Below are 8,664 nucleotides of genomic sequence, written 5' to 3' on the forward strand. Positions count from 1 at the left end.
CATTCCTTTAATCAGGCCGAGGCCGGTGACTACAATTGCTATTTGACTTCCTGCTTTCCCTTCGACTCCGATCCCTTTGTTGATGAAAGTGCCGATACCGGTATCACTTTGTCGATTGCAAACATTTCTTTGGTGGTGGGTTGTTCACCATATATTGTTTTGACTCTTTCCGATTTTGGGAACTTCAAGACTTGATGAAGTGTCGATGATACTGCCCCTATTTTATGGATCCAAGGCCTTCCGAGCAGTGCGTTGTACCTCATGTCACTCTCGATCACATGGAACTTTGTTTTTTGGATGGTCCTGGATATATTTACTGGCATAATTTCCCCTTTGGTGGTTTCATTTTCTATGTTGAAGTCGTTAAATACTCGATCTACGGGCACAATTTGATCTTGTAGGCCGAGTTGCTCTACAATCATCGGATAATGTTGGCCGAGCTACCTGGATCAATCAACACACGTTTAACTTGAATTTTATTCATAAGGATAGATATTACCAGTGCGTCGTTATGCGGTTGTTCGATCCCTTCTGCATCCTCGTCGTTGAAAGGCAAGGTCTCTTCTAGTAAGTAGTCCCGAGTCTGTTTTTCTCTTGTGATTGTAACCTTGGTGCGTTTGAATACCGGTCCTTGAGGAATATCGACCCCTCCAATGATCATGTGAGTCACGTGTTGTGGCTCTTCTTGCTCATTTTGCCTATTTGAATATTTGTTTTTGAAGTGGTTCTTGGCCTGATCACTTAAGAATTCTCGAAGGTGCCCCTCGTTGAATAACCGGGTTACTTCCTCCCTTAGTTGTCTGCAATATTTTATTTTATGACCATGGGTACCATGATACTTGCATATTTGATTTGGGTTTTTCTGGGCTGGATTGGTCTGCATAGGTCGAGGCCACATGGTATCTTTGATATAATGGCTGATACTATGGCGGAAGCATCTATGCTGAAGTTATATTCTGAAAGTTGAGGTGCTTCTTTGGACCTGGCATCCCTATCGAAACCACTTTTGCTCATGAGCTCTCGGGAGCTTTGTCCCCAATCATTCCTTCTATCATTCCGAACGGGGTTGTGTCCAGACCCGCTATTTCTCCGATCTCTTCCGTATGGCTGATATCGATCTCTGTTCGGTCGTGGTTCTCGATCGACGTCCCTTTTAACTCTGTCTACGTGCCTGTAGGGATAAATCAAACCAATTGGAGCCCCTAGTTGATCGTCTTCGACCCTAATCTTCAACTGATATCGATTATGTACATCGGACCAAGTGACGGCTGAATATTCGATAAAATTTTGCTTTAATTGTGGGAAGCTATGGAACTCCATTCGTTGAGACCTTGAGTAAAGGATTGAACTACCTAATCGTCGGTGACCGGTGGGAAATCCATCTGTTCCATTTGAAATCAAGATACGGATTTCCTGAGCATCTCGTTGTCTTTTTGCCTTACCTTATGGCTCCAGCATGCGCCTTTACAAAGGAATCTGCAAGCATAGCAAATGAATCAATAGAGTTAGATGGCAAATTGTGATACCATATCATAGCACCCTTTGATAGAGTTTCTCCGAATTTCTTCAGCAACACGGATTCGATCTCATCATCTTCCAAGTCATTTCCCTTAATGACGCATGTATAAGAGGTGACATGTTCGTTTGGATCTGTCATTCCGTTAAACTTCTGAATCTCGGGCATACGGATCTTCTTCGAGATTGGCTTTGGAGCCACACTCGGGAGGAAAGGTTTTTTGACAAACTTTTTGGAATTAAGTCTTTTCAATACCGGTGGAGCCCCCGAGATTTGGTCGACCCTAGAGTTATAAGTCTCCACCTTCTTATCATTTTCCTCGATCTTGTTTTCCCCGATCTCAATCTACTTCGTCAGTTCCTTGAGCATTTTTACGATAGCGGGATTAGTCTCCGATTCTCCTTCATTCGATCTCTTTTGCACCGATTCAACTCTATGAACAAATTCTTGTGATTGCTCGAGCTTGATCATGCTTGGTGCACGATTCTGATTTTGGAGTTGTGCTGTTGCAGCTTATTGCATCTGCAACATCTCAAATATCATTTGAAGGCTAATTTCACCTTCTTCACTGCTCTATGCATTCTGATCGGCTATTTGAGCATCTCTGTGGACGCTATTTTCAGGGTTGACGCCCAAATTCCCATTAATGGCAATATGGGAGCTGCCATCGATTGGGTCTATGGCCGACGGTCCATTCGGGTTGACTAGAGGTACTCCGTTTCACGTTCTCACCAAGAAGACCAAGGCCGTTGTTTGTGTGTATGGGTGCTACTTGGGAGTTTGACATGTTGATCCTGAAATCAAAGACACTTCATAGAACAAGCGTAAAATAATGTATGTTACAAAAATTATACCAGACACTCACTATTATCCTTAGCCCGACGGTTTGTGCCAAATTATTTATCCTTAAATTCAGATAAGAATTAAATTTATAAGTGGTTTTAAGGATACGTGATTTCACTTGGCACAAACTTATAAATATAAAAACAAATGCTAGGAATTAACAATAAAGTAAAGAAAACTAATGTGATTACCATTATGGCCTTTGAGCTAATTGCCCTCGAACCAACTGGACGAGCTATTGAAACTATGAACTAAACAACAAAGCTTGCAAGAAATAGAAAAATGATATATTGCTTTGCTATGCGTGAATGTAAGATGATTACAAATGGTTAAGACCCTCTTTATATAGTAGAGAAATCCTATTTACAGTGTAATTCTAATTATAGAAGGAGATCCCACGATTAGCCAAATAACCGTCCTTGATTTGATCTGTTCCGAGATTTCTGCTCGACCAGTCACGAATGTCTCGCCTTTCCATTGTTACGCTATCTTCGGTCTTGCTCGAGTTTGATCTCGACCATTACTGGTCTCGATCTCGATAGGTACCTTGAATCCCGAACTCGGTACCTTATTCTCGTATCTCGGTCTGAAATGCTATGGGGCCGATCTTCGACCCATCCCCTGGTTTCGGTTAATCAGCAAAATTAGGAAAACTCAATTTTGACCGTGTACAATAATATATATACAAAATTCAAAAAATCCCTTATCCATGCACAAATAGGAAATAAAAAGAGGAGGGAAACACCAAATACTTAATGCACTTAATATAAAACAAAAATTTGCTCAAAATAATTTCAAATTATGTGACAAAGTCATCAATACTTTAATATTATATTGCAAATAAGTTTAGAATCACTATTTAGAGCAATAAAGGACATCAAATTATAGGTAAATACCTTAAGGTTAAAAAGGGGAAAGAAAGAACATAAAGTTCATTTAACGTAACATACATGAATTTTAAGATAAGAGGCATGGATTATCTATTGGTATGTAGATTTGGAGAGGAAGTTTAATTTTTATCACAAGATTAATGGGGAATAGTGAACAATTCTGTATTATATAAATAATCTTAAATCAATTGGGGGTTGTTTGGTAGGGTATATGTCACGACCTTAAAACGGACCCGGTCGTGATGGCGCCTATCATGAAACTAGGCCAGCCGACGCAAACCTCAAATCAACCAAAAAAGTTATAATAAGTCATTTAAAGATATTAATACGCTAAAATCCCACAGAATAAGGTAGGATAAAACAGTGCGGAAACCAAAACACACCCCGACATCGGGGTGTCACCAGTCATGAGCATCTACAACTCGTCTAGGAATATGAAAAAGATAACATAGTCTGATACAAAGCTAGTACAAAGCGAAGTAAAGATAGGAAGGAGAAGCAGTGGGCTGGGAATGCCAAGCAGCTACCTAGTCAACTCCAAAAAGCCTGCTAGAAGACAATCAACACTCGCTAGCATGACCCGAGACTCCTGGATCTGCACACAGGGTGAAAGGAGTAATGTGAGTATGCCAACTCAGTAAGTAATAAAAGTAAAGGCAATTGAGCAGTAAGAAAACACGTAAAACACAGCATAATGCTACAACAAAACAGTATAAATCCAAAACAATGCAGTACAACATTAAAACTCATAAAAATATCTCAGTTCGGTAAAAAACCTTTTAAAAACATCTTTCAGTAGTTCAAACAAGTGATGAAGACAATGAGAAAAGGATGGAAACATAAATCAGCCCCTCGGGCAAAACAAGTACCATAACCGCCCCTCGGGCAAAATACCAACAGAACCAGCCCCTCGGGCTACCTCACAATCACTCGTATCAGCTCCTTGGGCAATAATGAAATAACAATAGCCCCTCGGGCAATATCACATCTCACACTGGGTACCCGCGCTCAATGGGGGTGTGCAGACTCTTGGAGGGGCTCCTACAGCCCAAGCGTAATAATAAGCCATCTCGTGGCATAATCAAACAAGCCCTCAGCCTCATATCAAGCCACCTCGTGGCATAACAAATCAGGCCCTCGACCTCAAAATCATGAATCAGTACAATACTGCTGCGGCGCGCAGCTCGATCCCATGGTATCCTCACAACACAGGCCCTCGGCCTCACTCAGTCAGAAATCTTTCAAGCCACTCGGGCAACAGTAAAACATGATGCTCAACCTAAAATATCATTTAAAAATAAAAAATGAGTAAATATGACTGAGTAATGAAAACAGTAGAAAGAGCATGACTAAGTACAAATACAAAGTCAAAATAGTGAGGAATTGTAGTAAATATCTCCTAAGGGTCCAAAATAGTTGGCACGAGGCCCAAATATGGCATTCAGCCCAAAATATGATAATACTTTCTAGAACACAATGATCGAAAATGGTTTTCAATCAAATATGCGGTTTAACAGTCATACGGGACGGACTAAGTCACAATCCCCAATGGTGCGTGACCCTATTCTCATCATCTAGCGTGTGCGTCACCTCAAAGTAGCACAACGATGTGAAATCTGGGGTTTCATACCCCCAGGACAACATTTACAATCATTACTTACCTCTATCCAGTCTAAACTCTAGCCCGCGATGACTTTGCCTCACGAATCGGCCTGCGGATGCTCTAAATCTAACCAAAAATAGATTTATACCATCAAAATATGTAAGGAAACAAAGCCCACTCAAAAATAATCAATTAACATCAAAATCCCGAAATTGGCCAAACCCGACCCCTAGGCCCACGTCTCGGATTCTGGCAAAAATCACAAAACTAGAATCCTTACACTATCACGAGTTCATACATATCGAATACATCAAAATCCGACTACAAATGACCCCTCAAATCCTCAAATCAAAGTCTCAAATTCCAAGCCCTAACTCTCCAATTTTAGGCTTTAGATTCCACAAATTTCATGTTTAATTAGGTAGAAATCACAATAGGATCGAGTATTAGGTCCATAAATCTTACCTCCAAGTGTTTCCCTGTGATTCCCTCTTCAATTCTTCTCAAAAGCTCCAAAATCGAATAAACAATGGTGAACTATGGCCAGAAAGAGCGAAAGTGGTCTTTTAAACATTCTGCCTAGCAATTTAAATCCCTTCTTTGCAAACGCGGTCAACGCCTCGTGTTCGCGAAGAACAAAATCCGTTGACCACTTAAATCCATCATCGCGAACGCGAAGCTTCAGCTCCTCAACGCATCGCGAACGCGACACCTAGCTCGCGAACGCGAAGCACAATGATCCTGAACCCAGCTGTTCCCATTTACTCTACGCGAACGCGGGAAACTCATCGCTTTCGCGATGAACGCTGCACCTAACCCTTCGCGAATGTGGGACCCCATCGCGAACGTGAAGGACAAACTTCCTGCCTCACATCCCAACCCTACGCGAACGCGAGAGCCCACTCGCGAACGCGAAGGCCAAATGTCTGCAACACCAACAACAGATTTTCTGCAACTTTTCCAACATGAATTTGATCCGTTCAACCACCCGAAATTCACCCGAGGCCCTCGGGACCTCAACCAAACATGAAAACATATCCCATAACCTCATTAAAACTTGTTTCAACCCTCAGAACACTCAAAACAACATCAAAATACCAAATCATCATCGGATTCAAGCCTACGAATTCCAAAAACTTCCAAATTCCTCTTTCGATCAAAAAGGCTATCAAACCTTGTCCAAATGACCTAAAATTTTGCATACACATCAAAAATGACACAATAGACCTATTACAACTTCCGAAATTCCATTCTGACCCCTATATAAAAATCTCACCTATCAACTGGAAAATGCCAAAATTCCAATTTCGCCAATTCAATCTTAAATCTACTCCGGACCTCCAAAACACATTCCGATCACGCTCCTAAGTCACAAATCATCTACCGAATCTATTCGAACCATCAGAATTCACATCCGACCCCTTTTTCACATAAGTCAACATCCAATTGAGTTTTCTAACCTAAGCTTACTCAAAAGAGACTAAGTGTCTCATTCATTTCCAAAACCTCTTCGAACCCGAGCCAACCAACCCGATATCACATAATACAGCTAAATAAGACAATAAGAAGAATAAATAGGGAAACCAGAGTCGTAACTCATCAAACGACCGGCCGATTCGTTACATCCTCCCCCTCTATTCGTCCTCGAACGGGTCAAGAAACATACCTGAAGTCTCAAATAGGTGAGGCTATCTGCTCTGCATATCTGGGTCGGTCTTCTAGGTAGTCTCCTCTACAGGCCGACCTCTCCACTACACTTTCACTGATGCTATATCCTTTGACCTCAACTTTTGATCTTGACGCTCCAAAATGGCTACTGGCTCCACAACATAAGTCATATCATCATCTAACTGAACTGTGCTGAAATCCAAAACATGAGACGGGTCGCCAATATACTTCTGGAGTATAGAAACATGAAATACTGGATGCACACTCGATAAGCTGGGTGGCAAAGCAAGCTCATATGCCACCTCCCCAATCCTCCAAAGCACCTCAGAAGGCCCAATAAACCGAGGACTCAATTTACCCTTCTTCCCAAATCTCATAACACCCTTCATGGATGAAACCTTCAATAGAACCTTCTCACCAACCATGTAGGACACATCCCGAACCTTCTTGTCAGCATAACTCTTTTGTCTCGAATGCACTGTACGAAGCCTCTCCTGAATCACCTTCACCTTGTCTAAAGAATCCTGTACCAAGTCTGTACCCAATAGCCTAGCCTCACCCGGCTCAAACCAACTGACCGGAGATCTACACCGCCTCTCGTACAAAGCCTCATATGGAGCCATCTGAATACTCGACTGATAACTGTTGTTATAAGCAAACTCTGCGAGCGGTAGAAACTGATCCCATGACCCTCCAAAATCAATGACACAAGCGTGCAATATGTCATCGAATATCTGAATAGTGCGCTCGGACTGCCCGTCCGTCTGAAGGTGAAAATCTGTGCTTAACTCAACCTGAGTATCCAACTCTCTCTGCACGGCTCTCCAAAACTGCGAAGTAAATTGAGTACCTCTATCTGAAATGATGGTAACTAGAACACCATGAAAACGAACAATCTCCTGGTTATATATATCTCTGCCAACTGCTCTAAAGAATAGGTAGTGCATACAGGAATGAAGTGCGCGGACTTGGTCAACCGATCCACAATCACCCAAATAGCATCGAACTTCTTCAAAGTCCATGGGAGCCCAACTACAAAGTCCATGGTGATCCGCTCCCACTTCCACTCTGGAATATCCATCTGCTGAAGCAAGCCACCCGGTTTCTGATGCTCATATTTCACCTACTGACAAGTGAGACACCGAGCCACAAATCCTACAATGTCCTTCTTCATTCTTCTCCATCAATAATGCTGTCTCAGATCCTGATGCATCTTCGCGGCACCCGGATGAATGGAATATCGTGAGCTATGGGCCTCCTCCAGAATCAACTCCTGAAGCCCATCTATATTGGGCACATATATCCGGCCCTGCATTCTCAATACTCCATCATCACCAATAGTTACATCTCTAGCATCATCATACTGAACTCTGTCCTTAAGGACAATCAAATGAGGATCATCATACTGGCGCTCTCTGATGCGATTAAATAAGGAAGACCGAGAAATCACCCAAGCTAATACCCGACTGGGCTCCAAAATATCCAACCGCATGAACCAATTGGCCAAGGCCTGAACATCAAGTGCAAGAGGTCTCTCCCCAACAGGAATATAGGCCAAACTCCCATACTCACCGCCTTCCTACTCAAGGCATCGGCCACTACATTGGCCTTTCTCGGATGGTACAGAATAGTGACATCATAGTCCTTTAGCAGCTCCAACGATCTCCGCTACCTCAAATTGAGATTTTTCTGCTTGAACAAGTGCTGGAGGCTACGATGATCAGTAAACACCTCACAAGACACACCATACAAATAATGCCTCCAAATCTTCAATTCGTGAACAATGGCAGCCAACTCCAAATCATGAACATGGTAGTTCTTCTCATGGGGCTTCAACAGAAAAAAAGCATAAGCAATAACTCTACCCTCCTGCATCAACATACACCCAATACCAACTCTCAAAGCATCACAATACACTGTATAAGAACTTGAAGCTGATGGCAAAACCAACACCGGAGCCGTGGTCAAGGCAGTCTTGATTTTTTTAAAGCTCACCTCATACTCATCCGACCACTGCAATTGAGCACCCTTTCGAGTCAATTTGGTCAAGGGTGATGCAATAGATGAAAATTCTTGAACAAACCGACAGTAATAACCCGCCAATCCAAGAAAACTACGAATCTCTGTGGCTGAGGACGGTCTGG

This window comes from Nicotiana tabacum, chromosome 10 (assembly GCF_000715075.1).
Source record: "Nicotiana tabacum cultivar K326 chromosome 10, ASM71507v2, whole genome shotgun sequence".
In the NCBI taxonomy this organism is placed as follows: Eukaryota; Viridiplantae; Streptophyta; class Magnoliopsida; order Solanales; family Solanaceae; genus Nicotiana; species Nicotiana tabacum.